Genomic DNA, 13472 nt, shown 5'->3' with positions numbered 1-13472 from the left:
GGTGTTGTATGGAAACCAATTTGACAATAAACTTCATATATTGAAAAAAAAAAGAAACATGGGTTCAGGAATGGAAGGGAATGTTTTGTGTGATGCTAAGCCAGGATGAAGCCACTCAGATATCCTCAGGGCAATTATCTGATCCATGGCTAACAGTCTGCAAACTAGAAGAGCTAGGTCTCTGCCTGGTAGCACAACCAAAGTTCTGACGACTCGTGGAAGCTCGTGAACATCCTCTCCCACTCTTCCTGGGGTGGGAGAAGCAGGAGAGAAGCAAGCAGTGGTTGCGGCAGGTGGGAGAAGAGAAACAGTGGAATGTGTCATTTCTCCAGGAGCAGTGGTGATGAGGGCCCACCATCCTGCAAAGCAAGGAATACAGAGAGGACGCGAGGAGGCATGCTGTACGTCCACATGGCACAGCCATGTGATTCGGGAAGAGGGGACCAAATGGTTTCAAGTCTTAATCCCCGTGGACCTGAGCCACCAGGGCTCACCGGTCTCATGACAAAAGCCTGGGAAAGCAAAGTCACGCAAGCATATATAGGAGCAGCTACCATTCAGCACATATTCAGCAACTGTCATTAGAGGTAACGTGCTAAGACAAGTTTCCAATATTTTCTCATTGTGACTTTCCACATCAGGGCTGTCCACATCACCCCCCTCAGACAAAGGGAAAACGGTGAATATAATGGCCATCCTCGCCCTTCCTTTTGGTGGGAAGAAGTCAATAGAAGATCCAACAATAATGAGAGTGATAACTGTTATTTTTCACAGATGCTTTTTTCTAAAGTGGTCATGGTAGAATTGCATCTTCAGGCTGTTGGATGGCTCACGCCAGAAGTGTCTCCATGCGAGCTGGTGAGTTCTACCAGCTCAGGGCAAGTGTTTCTCAGAGGGAAGTCTGCAGACTCCTGAGGGTTCAGTTCCCGAGGTCCATTCCAAACACACATTCCAGGGCTCTGTGTCCAGTTAACCTGCTTGGAGGGGACCCACGTGTCTGTATTTTCACGAGATCCTACACGGATTTCTGATGCATGCTAATTTGAGTGAGAATTCTTTTTTTAATGTGTCAACCTATCTGCGAATCTTGACAAACGGTAGAAAACTGAACTCTAAGTTGTATCTCGTGAAATGTTTTTGTCAGGGGAGAAGAAGAAGAACACAGAGAAACAAAGTCCAACAGTAAAAAAAAAAATGCCATGAAGGAAATAAACCTTTTTCCGATTCCCAGTCTTCGTACCCAGGAAGAACTGTTATTATTAGCTTCTCAGATATCCTTGGAAACACCTTACGAATATACAAAGAGAACGGTTCACACATGCATGTATACATACCCCGGGAGGCAGAAAAAGAATGTAGCTATGCTATAACAGTGTCTTGTAACTTGCTCTTTTTCATTAAAATATATCTAAAGACCAGGATTCCATAAGTACATCTGTAGGCTTTCCCTCATGTTAGCCACAGTTGCATGTAATTCTAGGAAAGAGAATATATTTTATAATCTATAGCCATTAATAAATGTAATTCGTCGAATTCACTGCTGCTATTTATGCTGTTTCTAGCATTTGTGACTACAGAAGCAGTGAATGATGTCTCCCAACATTTCAGAATACTGGTGTCATTAATTTGTCAGTAATACCATGTCATTCGTTTGCCTCCTCTCTCTCTCTCTTCTTTCAAGAGACAGACCCTTTTCTAAAACTCTACTTTTCAACTGTCCTATTTTTTTTCTCTTCTTTGTCCTAAATGTGCCTTAGTGGTCTGCTCGATGCAGCCTCCCTGGTGTGAGGTGACCCGCGTGCCTCCATGGCGTGTGACCACTATTTTCCTCTGTACGTAGAAATCTGAACATACGATGTCTAAGCATTACGTTAAGTGTGAGAGTTAAAAACAAGAGCACACATCAATCTATGGGATGCAGAGGCTCTCTTTTAGATTCTAAACAACACTGAGAATTTTAAATAATGTCTGGACGTCCTCTGCTGAAGAGAGATCGGAAACTGTATAGTGTTGTACAAATACCATTCCCACAGAATGCTAACACGCCCAACACCTCACTTGCATTGCAGAAACCTCCGTGTGCCTGAGGTGTGCATGATCCTTTAAGAGTGTGAAAAACACTTTCGTATTCATCATCCTGGTTTAAAAGCTAGAAAATACTCAACTTAGTTTAATAACCTACTGACAAATGATGCCTTTTGAACCTCCAAACATGAAATGTGCCGTTTCAAGTGTCTCTCTTTATCCAAGAATCGTATATATCTTATGCCCACCTTCATTTCTTTCTCCAGAGTGACAATTTCCATTTGAAACAGCTTAAATTAATAGCCTTCTCTGTTTGGCTTCTCCCCTCTGTGAAATAATTCAGAGCTTCTAGGCACTCTGTTTTTATAAGTAAGCAGCCACGAAAGATTAAAAAAGAATTCGGCACAATGAATTTTCTTGGCAAAATAATGTATTAGCTAAATGGTGCCTATTAAATCACCTGTGCCCCTGGCAGCTGGTTTAGGGCTATACAATAAATGACAAAATAAGCCTGTGTGAAGATTTTTCAATATTCTGCCATGTGGTTATGGATTTCAGAGTTTCTTCCTGTCAGTTTTATGCCGCATTTCTTTATAAACCTGACAGGCAGCTGACAAGGCAGGGAAAAGTTAGAATATGTGGCTGGTGGTGAAATGTAACACATATTTTTTTTTTCCTTCAGGAGAATAAAACATTTAGTCTAAGTGCACAAAATCTGGGTTAGAACTTTGAGGAATTCACGAACCATCTCCCTCGGTCGGACTGTCCGGCCCTGAGTCCGTCACCTGCTTGCTCTAAAACCGAGGGCGGGCTGTTGGGCCTGCCTGTGCCTCAGTTTCCTCATGCACGGAAAAATCCTCCCAAGGCTGTCGAGGGGTGCGAGAAGTATTTGGGACTGAGCAGGGCATTGTAGCTGCAATAGTAATGGTCTGGAATCACAGAGCTTTCTGGTAGGTTCTAGGGAGGAGTATTAGCGTTTCTGAGTGTATGAAAAGACAACTAGAGTTGGATCGGGATACTTCCACCAAACCCTTGGTTCTCCAAACAGTATGGCGAACAAGCATCAACACTGACAATAGTTTTAACACACGGATGGAAATGGGAAGACTATGTAGAGAGGAAAGAGGAGAATATACACCCGCTGCCCCCTCAGTTTATCACGATCCTGGCCCTTCTGACACTGTTCATCAACGTGTTTGCTTCGGTCTTCAGTAGAGACCCAAACTCTCTCCCTCAGGTCAACTCTTCCTGCAGGGGTTCCAGCTGCTTTTCTCGCTCGGGCCCCTACTGCCACTGGGGGCCACCTCCTACGCGGAGGAAGAGTGCGGTGTCTTCTGAAGGAAGCGGCCACTGAACGCTCAGCTTTCAGGTCAGCGATCAGAACTGCCTTGCGGCCTCCGGAGGGAAACCAGAAACAAGGGGGCTTTGTTTTGTCTCCTACGGTGGTGTCCCCTCTAAGCGCCCGAAACTGTCTTCTCCCCAGACCACAGGGAACAGACACTTGTACTGTGAAAGGAGGAGGTGAGAAAGTAACTTCCACAGTGCGCAGCAACTGTGGAAATGGAAAAAAGGAAGGCTTTTTGTAAGTCCTATTTTTAAAGTTTATTATTTATTTTCAGAGAGAGAAAGAGAGAGTGTGTGTGTGTGAACGGGGAGGGGCAGGAGACAGGGAGGGACAGAACCCCAAGCAGGCTCCATGCTGTCAGCGCACAGCCTGACACAGGGCTTGATCCCACGAACTGCGACATCATGACCTGAGCCGAAACCAAGAGTCAGACGCCCAACTGACTGAGACACCCAGGTGCCCTGAAACAATTTCTTTTTTTAAATTTTTTTTTAACGTTTATTTATTTTTGAGACAGAGAGAGACAGAGCATGAACGGGGCAGGGTCAGAGAGAGGGAGACACAGAATCTGAAACAGGCTCCAGGCTCTGAGCTGTCAGCACAGAGCCCGATGCGGGGCTCGAACTCACGGACCGTGAGATCATGACCTGAGCCGAAGTCGGCCGCTTAACCGACTGGGCCACCCAGGCGCCCCAAGAATTTTTTTTTTAATGGGAGAAAGTATGTGAGTAAGAAATGTCATTTTAAGAAACAAAATCCTTATAGAATGTAACTAGTCAGTGAGCCCCACAACAGGACAGAATCAAGTAATCAGCACAGGCTGGACCCCACTGTCCCTGGTTCGCAGGCTCATACGATGCTCTCGTTGTGAACACAGTCTGATGGTCGAAGATAGACTCGTATTTGTATCACCTTTCTCCAAGTACAAGTAACATTTAAGCTTAGATTTGATACTTAATAGAAGTAAGAAATAAACCTGATTATGTTTTATCTACGCTCCACTTAAAAATTGTTCTTAAGTGATCATATGCTTTACGTGAAGGTTAGAGTTTAAGAACTCTGGCCGGAAAAAAACAATACGGTGCTGGTTGAATCAATGGCCTGGCAACGACAGATTATCCACCAAGGAGCAGGCTCGCCCCTGCCCCCCCCTTCTAGACAGCGGGGTGAAGGGCTGCCAGAGTCACACCTGCTTTGAGTCAGATGCAAGCACTTACCAGTATAGCCCTGGGTCCTCAGCATGTATGGGTGTGTGTGGCCACGAAGAGCCTAGCATGGGAAAGAGGCAGAACAGCCTTTTTCTGAGTAATAAAGGAAAAAACACAAATCCTTGTTTATCCTCAGCCTCAGCAAGAGGGTCGGGGGGTAAATAGCAATTCTATTTCTGTTTCCTACACACCTCTGAGGAAACCCAACAAATCAAAAATGCATCCGGAAGCCGTGGGCTCCGATCCCGAATTCTCTATCTTGCCTGACACGAGAGACACCCCTCGCAGGCAAGCCCTTCTTCCGCCACAAAGCTGAATCCGAGCACCATAAATCCTCAGCGGGAGAAGTTCCAGGCGAAAACTGATGACAGTTTCTAGTAAAAAAAAAAAAACAAAAAAACACAAAAAACAAAAAACAAAACAAAACAAAAAGAAACAAACAAAAAGGGGCTACTGAAAGCAGGAACCCCATTTCGGTTCACGTTTAAACCCCCCAGCTTGTCAAACTCGGGGGCTGCTCTCGACAGAGCACGTGCCTTAGGAGTATTTTCGCAAACGAGATGCTGAATCGCTTTTAGTTGCATAAAAGCATAAAAGTTTTCCTAAAGACTTTTCAGGCTGCCGCTGGTCTGAAAAGCGTCAGGTCTGTCTCCTTCCTGCCAGACACCTGTTCTCGGGGGATCTCTCAGAGCCTGGCCTCCCTGCAGGTGAGAATGAGGGCCCCCGCCACCGCTCAATCCCGAGGCCTCGGCAGCAAAGCCCAGACCACTGAACGGGCAGGGAAACCTGGCATTTTCCTCTATTCTCCCTGAAGGCCTCAGCTGTTCTTTTCTGGACCCCTCGTGGGCAGCGGGCTAACACACACAATTCAATTTTCAGGGCTCACAAAAGACTGCACTCCAGAAGCATAGGTCATTTGCACCTCCCTGTCTCCCTGCAGGTCTCTGTTTTGTCCCCAGGGCGGGGAGGGAACAGGCAAACACCTGGAAGTGAGTGAGATGGGGCTCTGGCATCGTGCGGCTCCCCGGGAAAGGATACACAGCCGCTGCAAGGTCAATGTCAGCTGATGGTGACAAAGAGGACAATGAACACAAGAACCGCCACCGTTTATTGTTACCGTTAAGCTGCCAAGAAAAGAAGTCTCAGTATTTTTACCCGAGTGACAGAGGAGTTTGGTATTTTAAAAATGTATGCTCTCGGGGCGCCTGGGTGGCGCAGTCGGTTAGGCGTCCGACTTCAGCCAGGTCACGATCTCGCGGTCCTTGAGTTCGAGCCCCGCGTCAGGCTCTGGGCTGATGGCTCAGAGCCTGGAGCCTGTTTCCGATTCTGTGTCTCCCTCTCTCTGCCCCTCCCCCGTTCATGCTCTGTCTGTCTCTCTCTGTCCCCCCAAAAAAATAAAAAAATAAAAAAAATAAAAAGTATGCTCTCTTCACCTTCAGGAAAATCATACATTATGGATAGTGAGAGCTGGGCGAAGATCGTGAATCGGCAGCTAAACTTCCTTTACTGTTTGATACCAGACTGTTTTTTTCTGACTGTGGTCAATATTTAAAAGCTTACATGGACATTACTCATGGTGGGAACTAATATTTTATTTTTGCTGAGACAGAGGGGCCAACTTAGAAGAGTGAGGTAAAGCGTGCCTCTGGTGGCAGGCAGGTTCCCTGCTGGGAAAAGCCCAACCCCACCCCCCTCCCGAACAAGGCTGGGCCACCAAGAGCTGGTTGGAATCTGTGGTCAACCAGGGCAGATACTCAGCTGTGAGCAGGATGGCTGGACAAGTGTTTAAAATAACTGCAAATCTTAGGGCGCCCGGGTGGCTCAGTCAGTTGAGCATCCAACTCTTGATTTTGGCTCAGGTCATGACCCCAGGGTCGTGGGATGGATGGGCTCCACGCTGAGCATGCAGCCTGCTTGGGATTCTCTTCTTCTTCTCTCTCAAAATAAATATTAAAATAATTGCAAATCTGTACCTGATGATAGACAGTGTCATGAGCCTCAAAGTGCCCCTATCCTGGACCTCTCTGTAGCCCAGCAGGTAAAGAAGGTTAACTCAAGGCACTAGAAGTGCCTGTAGGGTCCCTCCCCCTGCAACTGATGGCCGGGCCCCGGTATACAGCTGTGAGGTAGTTTGACTACCACCCTGGCCTCAATGCTTTTTCCATATTGGACTGAATCACAGATGGACATCATAGTAGAGATGGGCCTTTGCTTTCTCTCTCCTACAAAGCTGGAATCTGTACTCAGAGAAGCAAATCATTCTCTCTGGGCAAATCTGTAGCAAGTAAATAAAAACCCTCAGGAAAGGTGCCTCAGATGTCAGTGGACTAAGGAAAGAAATCAGAGATCTGGTTCTTGAAGCAGAGAAAATATAAAGATAGAAATGAGGAGTTGGGGGGAGAGAGAGAGAGAGAGAGAGAGAGAGAGAGAGAGAGAGAGAGAACGGGAAGAGAGCATCCTAAAGGTGTCCAACCTATGCCTTCCTTCTTTTCTTAAAGGTGGCTGCTTTATGCGATGTCAGGGATTGAACTGGGTCCATTCACTCCTCCCCTTAGCCCAATTCATATGTTGAAGCCCGAACCTCCCATGTTGGATATTTGGAGACACAGCCTTTGAAGAGGTGATTAAGGTAAATGAGGCTGGTAAGGGTGGGGCCCTAGTCCCACATGACTAGTCTTCATAAGAAGTGAAAAGCACACCAGGGGTTTGCACACATGAAGAAAAGGCCACGTGAGGACATGTGGGAGCCAAGTAGAGAGGCCACCAGGGAAAACAAATGTGCCGGCACCTTGATCTTACATTTCCGGCCCCCAGAGCTGTGAGAAAATTTGGGCTTGTTTAAGCCACCCCATCTGGGGTATTTGGTGGTGGCAGCCGGAGCCTCAAGTGACAGCAGAGTATCGTTACAATACCACCCCCAACCCCTCACTTCCCACGGTTGGACACGGTGTCTGGAGTTGTACCAGGAGGTGCTAGGGATCGCATTCCTAGAAACATCAGATTTTACATTTTTATCTCATTTCTGACCCTGGAGAATAGACTTGTTTGATGGCAAGCCTGAATTGACATGCTGGGGCGCCTGGGGGGCTCTGTCGGTTGGGCAACTGACTTCGGCTCAGGTCAGAATCTCACAGTTCTTGAGTTCGAGCCCCATGTCGGGCTCTGTGCTGACAGCTCGGAGCCTGGAGCCTGCTTTGGATTCTGTGTCTCCCAATATCTCTGCTCCTCCCCCCACTCATGCTCTCTCTCTCTCTCTCTCTCTCTCTCAAAAATAGACAAACATTAAAAAAAAGTTAAAAAAAGAAATAAATTAGCATGCCAACATAATGTTTCTCAAGGACCATTCAAATGTGATAATAAGCCCCAAGTTCATCCTGCCACACTAGCCTTTGTTGTTGTCTTCAACAATCTGAGGCCTCCTTCAAATATTTCCAAAGAGCCACTTTCCTGTAACCTGGCATAAATAGAGGCTCACTGGAGAGGCCAGCCGAGCCTCAGAAAGGGCCAGCTTCGGAAGCGAATTCGGAAGCTCAGACGTTTCTTTGAAGCTGGGTATTGGATTGTTCCGGTCACAGGAAGAAAGATTCGTGAGTTGTTCATCTCAAACAGGATGTCTTTAGTCGGGACCTGGTTTCGGGGCTTGTACTTTTCCAGAGTCTTTGAGGATACTTCCTCCCTCTGTCCTTTCAGGTGACAGCCTGAAGCCAGAATAAGGGAGCTCTGCGTCTTGTCCAATTAGTTATGCTCCTCCCGGGTTTGAATGAATGGCCTGTGTCTGCCGGGGCACGCTCGAAAGGCACAGCGCTAATGACACCCTGAACGTGACTGTAAGCTCAGACAGGTATCCTGTGTGCCAGCCCAGGGCACGGTCCTCCACGGTCAAAGTTCAGGCAGGCCCTTCTAACGAAGATGAAAAAACGGAATCCCAGCCAACTAAATATTTGAAGAGTACATTTCAGGGCTTAGTATAAGAACCCAGTGAGCGCCGTATGGATCACTCAAATTCTCAGTGAAGTGTCTGATGGGATTGAGCCCAGAACGCGCTCATGTTCAACTACACAGCCACCACCGGTTACAATGGCAACGCTACCCGTGCAGAAGTTTTAATATCGGGAGACCCGGTTTCAGGCTGGAGCTCTCCCGCTGACGAGCGACGCGTCCTTGAGCAACTCATTTATGGGATAGCAGTTTAAGGGCTTGAGTTCTTGAGTCAAATGATGTGAGCTCACATTTTTAAAACAAGATAATCTGACAACAGACCATGAGTTCACCCGGTCCAACCCCTTCGAAGACAAAAGTGAGGAGACTAAAAAGTAAATAGCAGTAGACTAAACTTGGAGTCTCTTTGCACTTACGATGCTTTACCTACCACCACAAGCTCTATATAATAAATGTAGATTAATAATTGCTGTACACAGTGATAAAAATAAGCAGGCCCTATGTTACACACGACGATCCACAGAGGTGACGGAGTTCCCGTTTAACAGACACTGCAGCACAGAGGGGTAACTGTTCTCAGGCTCCACGATTACTTATTGAACCAGGCAGCCAACCCAAGCCTCCTGGACATCCAAGCCTGTGCTCTTAAGCCTTCACCTTAGTGCCTCTGCACGGGAAACTGGAATATCTGGACCCCATTACATGCTAGGCTGGCCAGTAACTGGGCATCCAACCCTGTCGAGTCTCCGGTCTTCCCTGGGCCTCATTTCCTTCATCTCTTAAACAACAGAAAAAAAGCACTGGACCACACCGTCCCCTCCAGGGAGAATGTTTGCCTCTCCCAAGCCTCTAGTCCTGGGATGCTATATTCCCAGCAGCTCCAAATTCAGGGGATCTTCCTCTTCCTCTTGCCAATAAAAGCAACTCATCCCACGCATAAATAAATAGAATTTACCATGTATTTCTCTATATGTTGTTGCATATTAAATACACTTAGAGACTCAAGTGGGGCGCCCGCCTGGCTCCGTCAGTAGAGCATACAACTCTTGATCTCAGGGTCGTGAGTTCGAGCCCCACGTTGGGGACAAAATTACCTAAAATAAATAAAAGTTAAAAAAAAAATTGGGGAAGATGTCACAGACAAACCTAAATTTGGGATTGAGAAATTCAGGCTCTCATTTACGAAAAGTGCATTTATTACCTATCTAACCGGATGCTTTAAAAAAAAAATCCATTATGTGAGGTTTCACTACAGCCCTGCAAATAGAAAAAGGAAACATTTTCTCAACTGCTTTAGTTTTGAGACCTTATGGTCCGTCTGTCGCCACAGCACTGATTGTGATGTCAAAATTGCAATTAGTTACACTCAAGGATAATCAGGAAAAAGGACAAGGTATTTGGAGTTCAGGCCTTGATAGCCCATGATTACTACACTGGTCGTGAAACAGGGATTTGCAAATCAGGAGACCTGGTCTCGGGCTATACCTCTGCCATTTGCTCGCCCTGAACCTCGGGAGCTCGTTTAATGGAATAATTGAAGAGCGTGAGTTCTTGAGTCGCACGATGTGGGTTCGAATCCTGCCGCTGCCAGTTAACGTGGTCACAGCAGTGAACTTCCCTTAGCTGTAAATTGATAGCATGACCTGCCTGGACCAGGAAGGTGGTTGAAAGGAAATGTTTTTGAAAGGAAAATACTAGGTCTTATTTAAGACATCGTATGTTATACAGCATTTATCAGAGGGCCTCCTTGCTGTTTAGTGCTCAGTGTTAGCTTTTATGAATGGCATCTGGATTTTAAATGAGGCTACCTTTACGTAAAGTTCTATGTTAACAGTCCCCTACATTTCTATATCTTTAAAATCAGGATGCAAGTGTATATACCTCACGTGATTGCTGCTCAAAAGCTGATGTGGGAGCCCAAAGAAAAGTGTTTTGTGAACTAAAAGCATTACATTACTATTTGGCTAACATATGTAATCCGTTATTGTAAGATGATCTTGTATTAATTTTTAAATTTTTTTAATGTTAATTTAGTTTTTGAGAGACAGGGAGACAGAGCGTGAGCAGGGAGGGGCAGAGAGAGAAGGAGACAAAGAACCCGAAGCAGGCTCCAGGCTCTGAGCTGTCAGCACAGAGCCCCAACGTGGGGCTTGAATTCACAAACCTTTATGAGATGATGACCTGAGTCGAAGTCGGATGCTTAACTGACTGAGCCACCCAGGCGCCCCTCTTGTATTAATTTTTTAAAATATCCTCTGAGTGCTTGGAATATATAAGGCACTGGACTAGGCAATGCGAAGAATAAAAATCAGATACGGGTTCTGGGCTTTCAAGGTACCAAAATCTCAGTAGAAGACACACAAGGTAGAAGATACTGGGTGCTCAGCCAGTACTTAAGAAGGAAGTCTCTGAAGTGAGCATTGAAGGACAGAAAGGATCTAGACATAGGAAGATGAGAAGGGACAGAGAAGAAGACATCCCCAACACACAACAGTGAGCAGAGCAGGGTGGGAGGCAAGGGAAGAGAACGAAGCCAGACTGCAGATGTTAAAGGCAGGAAGAGTAACTACCCCTCTTCCGATGGAAGATTATAGGGGATTAAAAAAGAGAGTCTGGAGAGGGTATGATGCTCAGTGAAATAAGTCGGACAGAGAAAGACAGATGCGACATGATTTTGTTTATGTGTGGAATCTAAAAAACAAACAAGAACAACACAAGAGAAACAGATACAGGTAACCAAGTCGTGGGTGGGGGGTGGAGGCGGATAAAACGGGTGACAGGGATCTAGAGGCGCAAACTTCCAGCTACAAAATAAGGCACAGGGGTGTAAAGCACAGCGTTAACTTTGGTGACAGATGCTAATCTGCTTTTCACGGTGAGCATTTCATAACGTACGTAATTGTTGAAATACTATGTTGTACGTGTGCAACTAATATTAAATGTCTACTATACTTTGATTAAAAATAAAAATTTTAGGGGTGCCTGGGTGGCTCTGTCAGTTTGATTTCAGCTCAGGTCATGATCTCGCGGTTCGTGGGATCAAGCCCTGAGTCAGGTTCTGTGCTGACGGCACGGAGCCTGCTTGGGATCCTCTCTTTCCCTCTCTCTCTCTCTCTGTCCCACCCTGCTGGAGGGCACATGCATGCTCTCGCTCCCTCTCAAAAGAAATAAATATTTAAATAAAATATAAATGTTCAAAATCAGAGTCTGGGTGCAAAAGAGCTCGTGAAGAAGGAATGGACGCGACTGGTGTTCTTAAACCTCTACTGTTACTGTTACGTGTCCGTGTTTCAGAAAGAAGGAAGAAAGCCCACAGACTCACACATCCATCTAGCTTAGCCTCATAAATCTCATCTTCGAAATCTTTTAACAGTCTGTCCCAAAGACCATCTTTTATCACAATACTACCAACTATGTTTTAGTTTCCTCTGAAGGCTTCGAAAAGTGTTTTGACTATTTCTATCTGTTCATGCTTTGGCTCTCTTCCCTTCGTCTCCTGTGTACACATACCCGATCATAACCCGTCCCTTAAACCCCAGCTCCATCAGGGAATCTCCCTCGATGATCTAGACCTTATCGATTCCTCTGTGTGCTTCATTATGTATCTGTTTTATCAAACAGTAAAATGGGAGAAGTACTGGGGACCTAAGAGTAAAACGACAAGGTCCCCATTCTGGCTGGGGACATGGTTAATGCCATGGGTTTCCTCTTGCGTAAAATGAAAGGTTGTGCATAAGGTCACTTCCCATTATTCATTCAACAAATAAAATGAGCACCCACATGTGCTAAGCTCTATCTTAGGTGCTGAGGATACAGTGAAGAAGGACAATGTATGTACCTATCTTTTTATGTATGTATGTATGTATGTATGTATGTATGTATGTATCCATCTATCTATCTATGATTGTCTCCCTTGAGTTCAGTGGTTCTCAAACTTTAGCTTGCATCAGAATCACCTGGGGGAGCTTACTAAAACCCAGATTTCTGTAAAGACACCCCATTCGCAAGAGAGTCTGGTGCAGCAGTCGTAGAGTAGGGCCCCAAATTTTAGCATTTCCCACATGGTTCTGGGTGATGCTCATGCTTCCAGTCCAGGGACCACACTCAGAGAACCTCTGCTCTAGTGGAATGTCTTTGCCTTTTTCACTGCTCTATTGCCAGTGCCTGGAATAAATGTTGATGGGATTAAAGAATATAAGGCATTTTGTTAATTGACAAAGGGGAATCTAGCTCTTTCCTTGCACGATGTTATAGTTTAGAAGGAAAATAATAATTCTACTAACAGGCAGAAGAGTTACTATCATCAGAAAGGGATAAGGGATGGTTTATATGCAAAGGCAAATGAACTCATTTCCAACCTAGAGGAAGGAAGAGGAAGGTCAGGGAGGACTTTGTGGAGGAATATATTTGATCTATTATTCCTTGGAGGGCCGGCCCTTACACTTGTTTCAAAACGCCAGTTATAATTAAAAAAATATATTTTTAGTCACTCTCTTTGGAATCTGTCTTAATCTATGGTGAATCCTTTGTACTACTCTCCAAGTCTGCAGAATCTTCGCATCGTGATGTAAGTTTTGCTATTTGGAAATAGCTACATACCACATTTTTGCCAACTCTGGTCCGAAGGAGAGTTGATTTAGTTGCATAGCTCTGTCCTTTGTCAAAAACAAGGTACACTTTTGAGTTAAGGTATCAGCTTTCCAGTATGACCTAGAAATGGAGCCCTGAAACAATTTCAGGATAGGAGCTTAAAAATCACTTGGAACAATGGAAACCTCCATGGATTAAGTTTATCGTTTCCGAAGGTGATTAGTTTGAAGAACACCCCCATTTGTCCATATGTTCTGATGTGTTTGTTTAAGAGTTACTCTTAATATACATGGTATTTTGATTTACTGAAAGAGTCAACACTTAACCATGCAAGATACCAGGCACATTTTTTCTTCGGAGTATAT

At 45.4% G+C, this 13472-nt stretch overlaps 1 protein-coding gene across 3 annotated transcripts in view; it reads right to left on the bottom strand.

Annotated features, from left to right (window-relative positions):
- Positions 1-13472, bottom strand: part of PRKG1 (protein kinase cGMP-dependent 1) — a 1260290-nt gene that overhangs the window by 541432 nt on the left and 705386 nt on the right. The gene's annotated exons all lie outside the window — the stretch shown is intronic.

The sequence above is a fragment of the Panthera onca genome, chromosome D2, assembly GCF_046562875.1.
Source record: "Panthera onca isolate mPanOnc1 chromosome D2, mPanOnc1 haplotype 2, whole genome shotgun sequence".
Taxonomy (NCBI): domain Eukaryota; kingdom Metazoa; phylum Chordata; class Mammalia; order Carnivora; family Felidae; genus Panthera; species Panthera onca.
The sequence above is the reverse complement of the archived record's forward strand: the minus strand, read 5'-3'. Positions and strand labels throughout refer to the sequence as shown.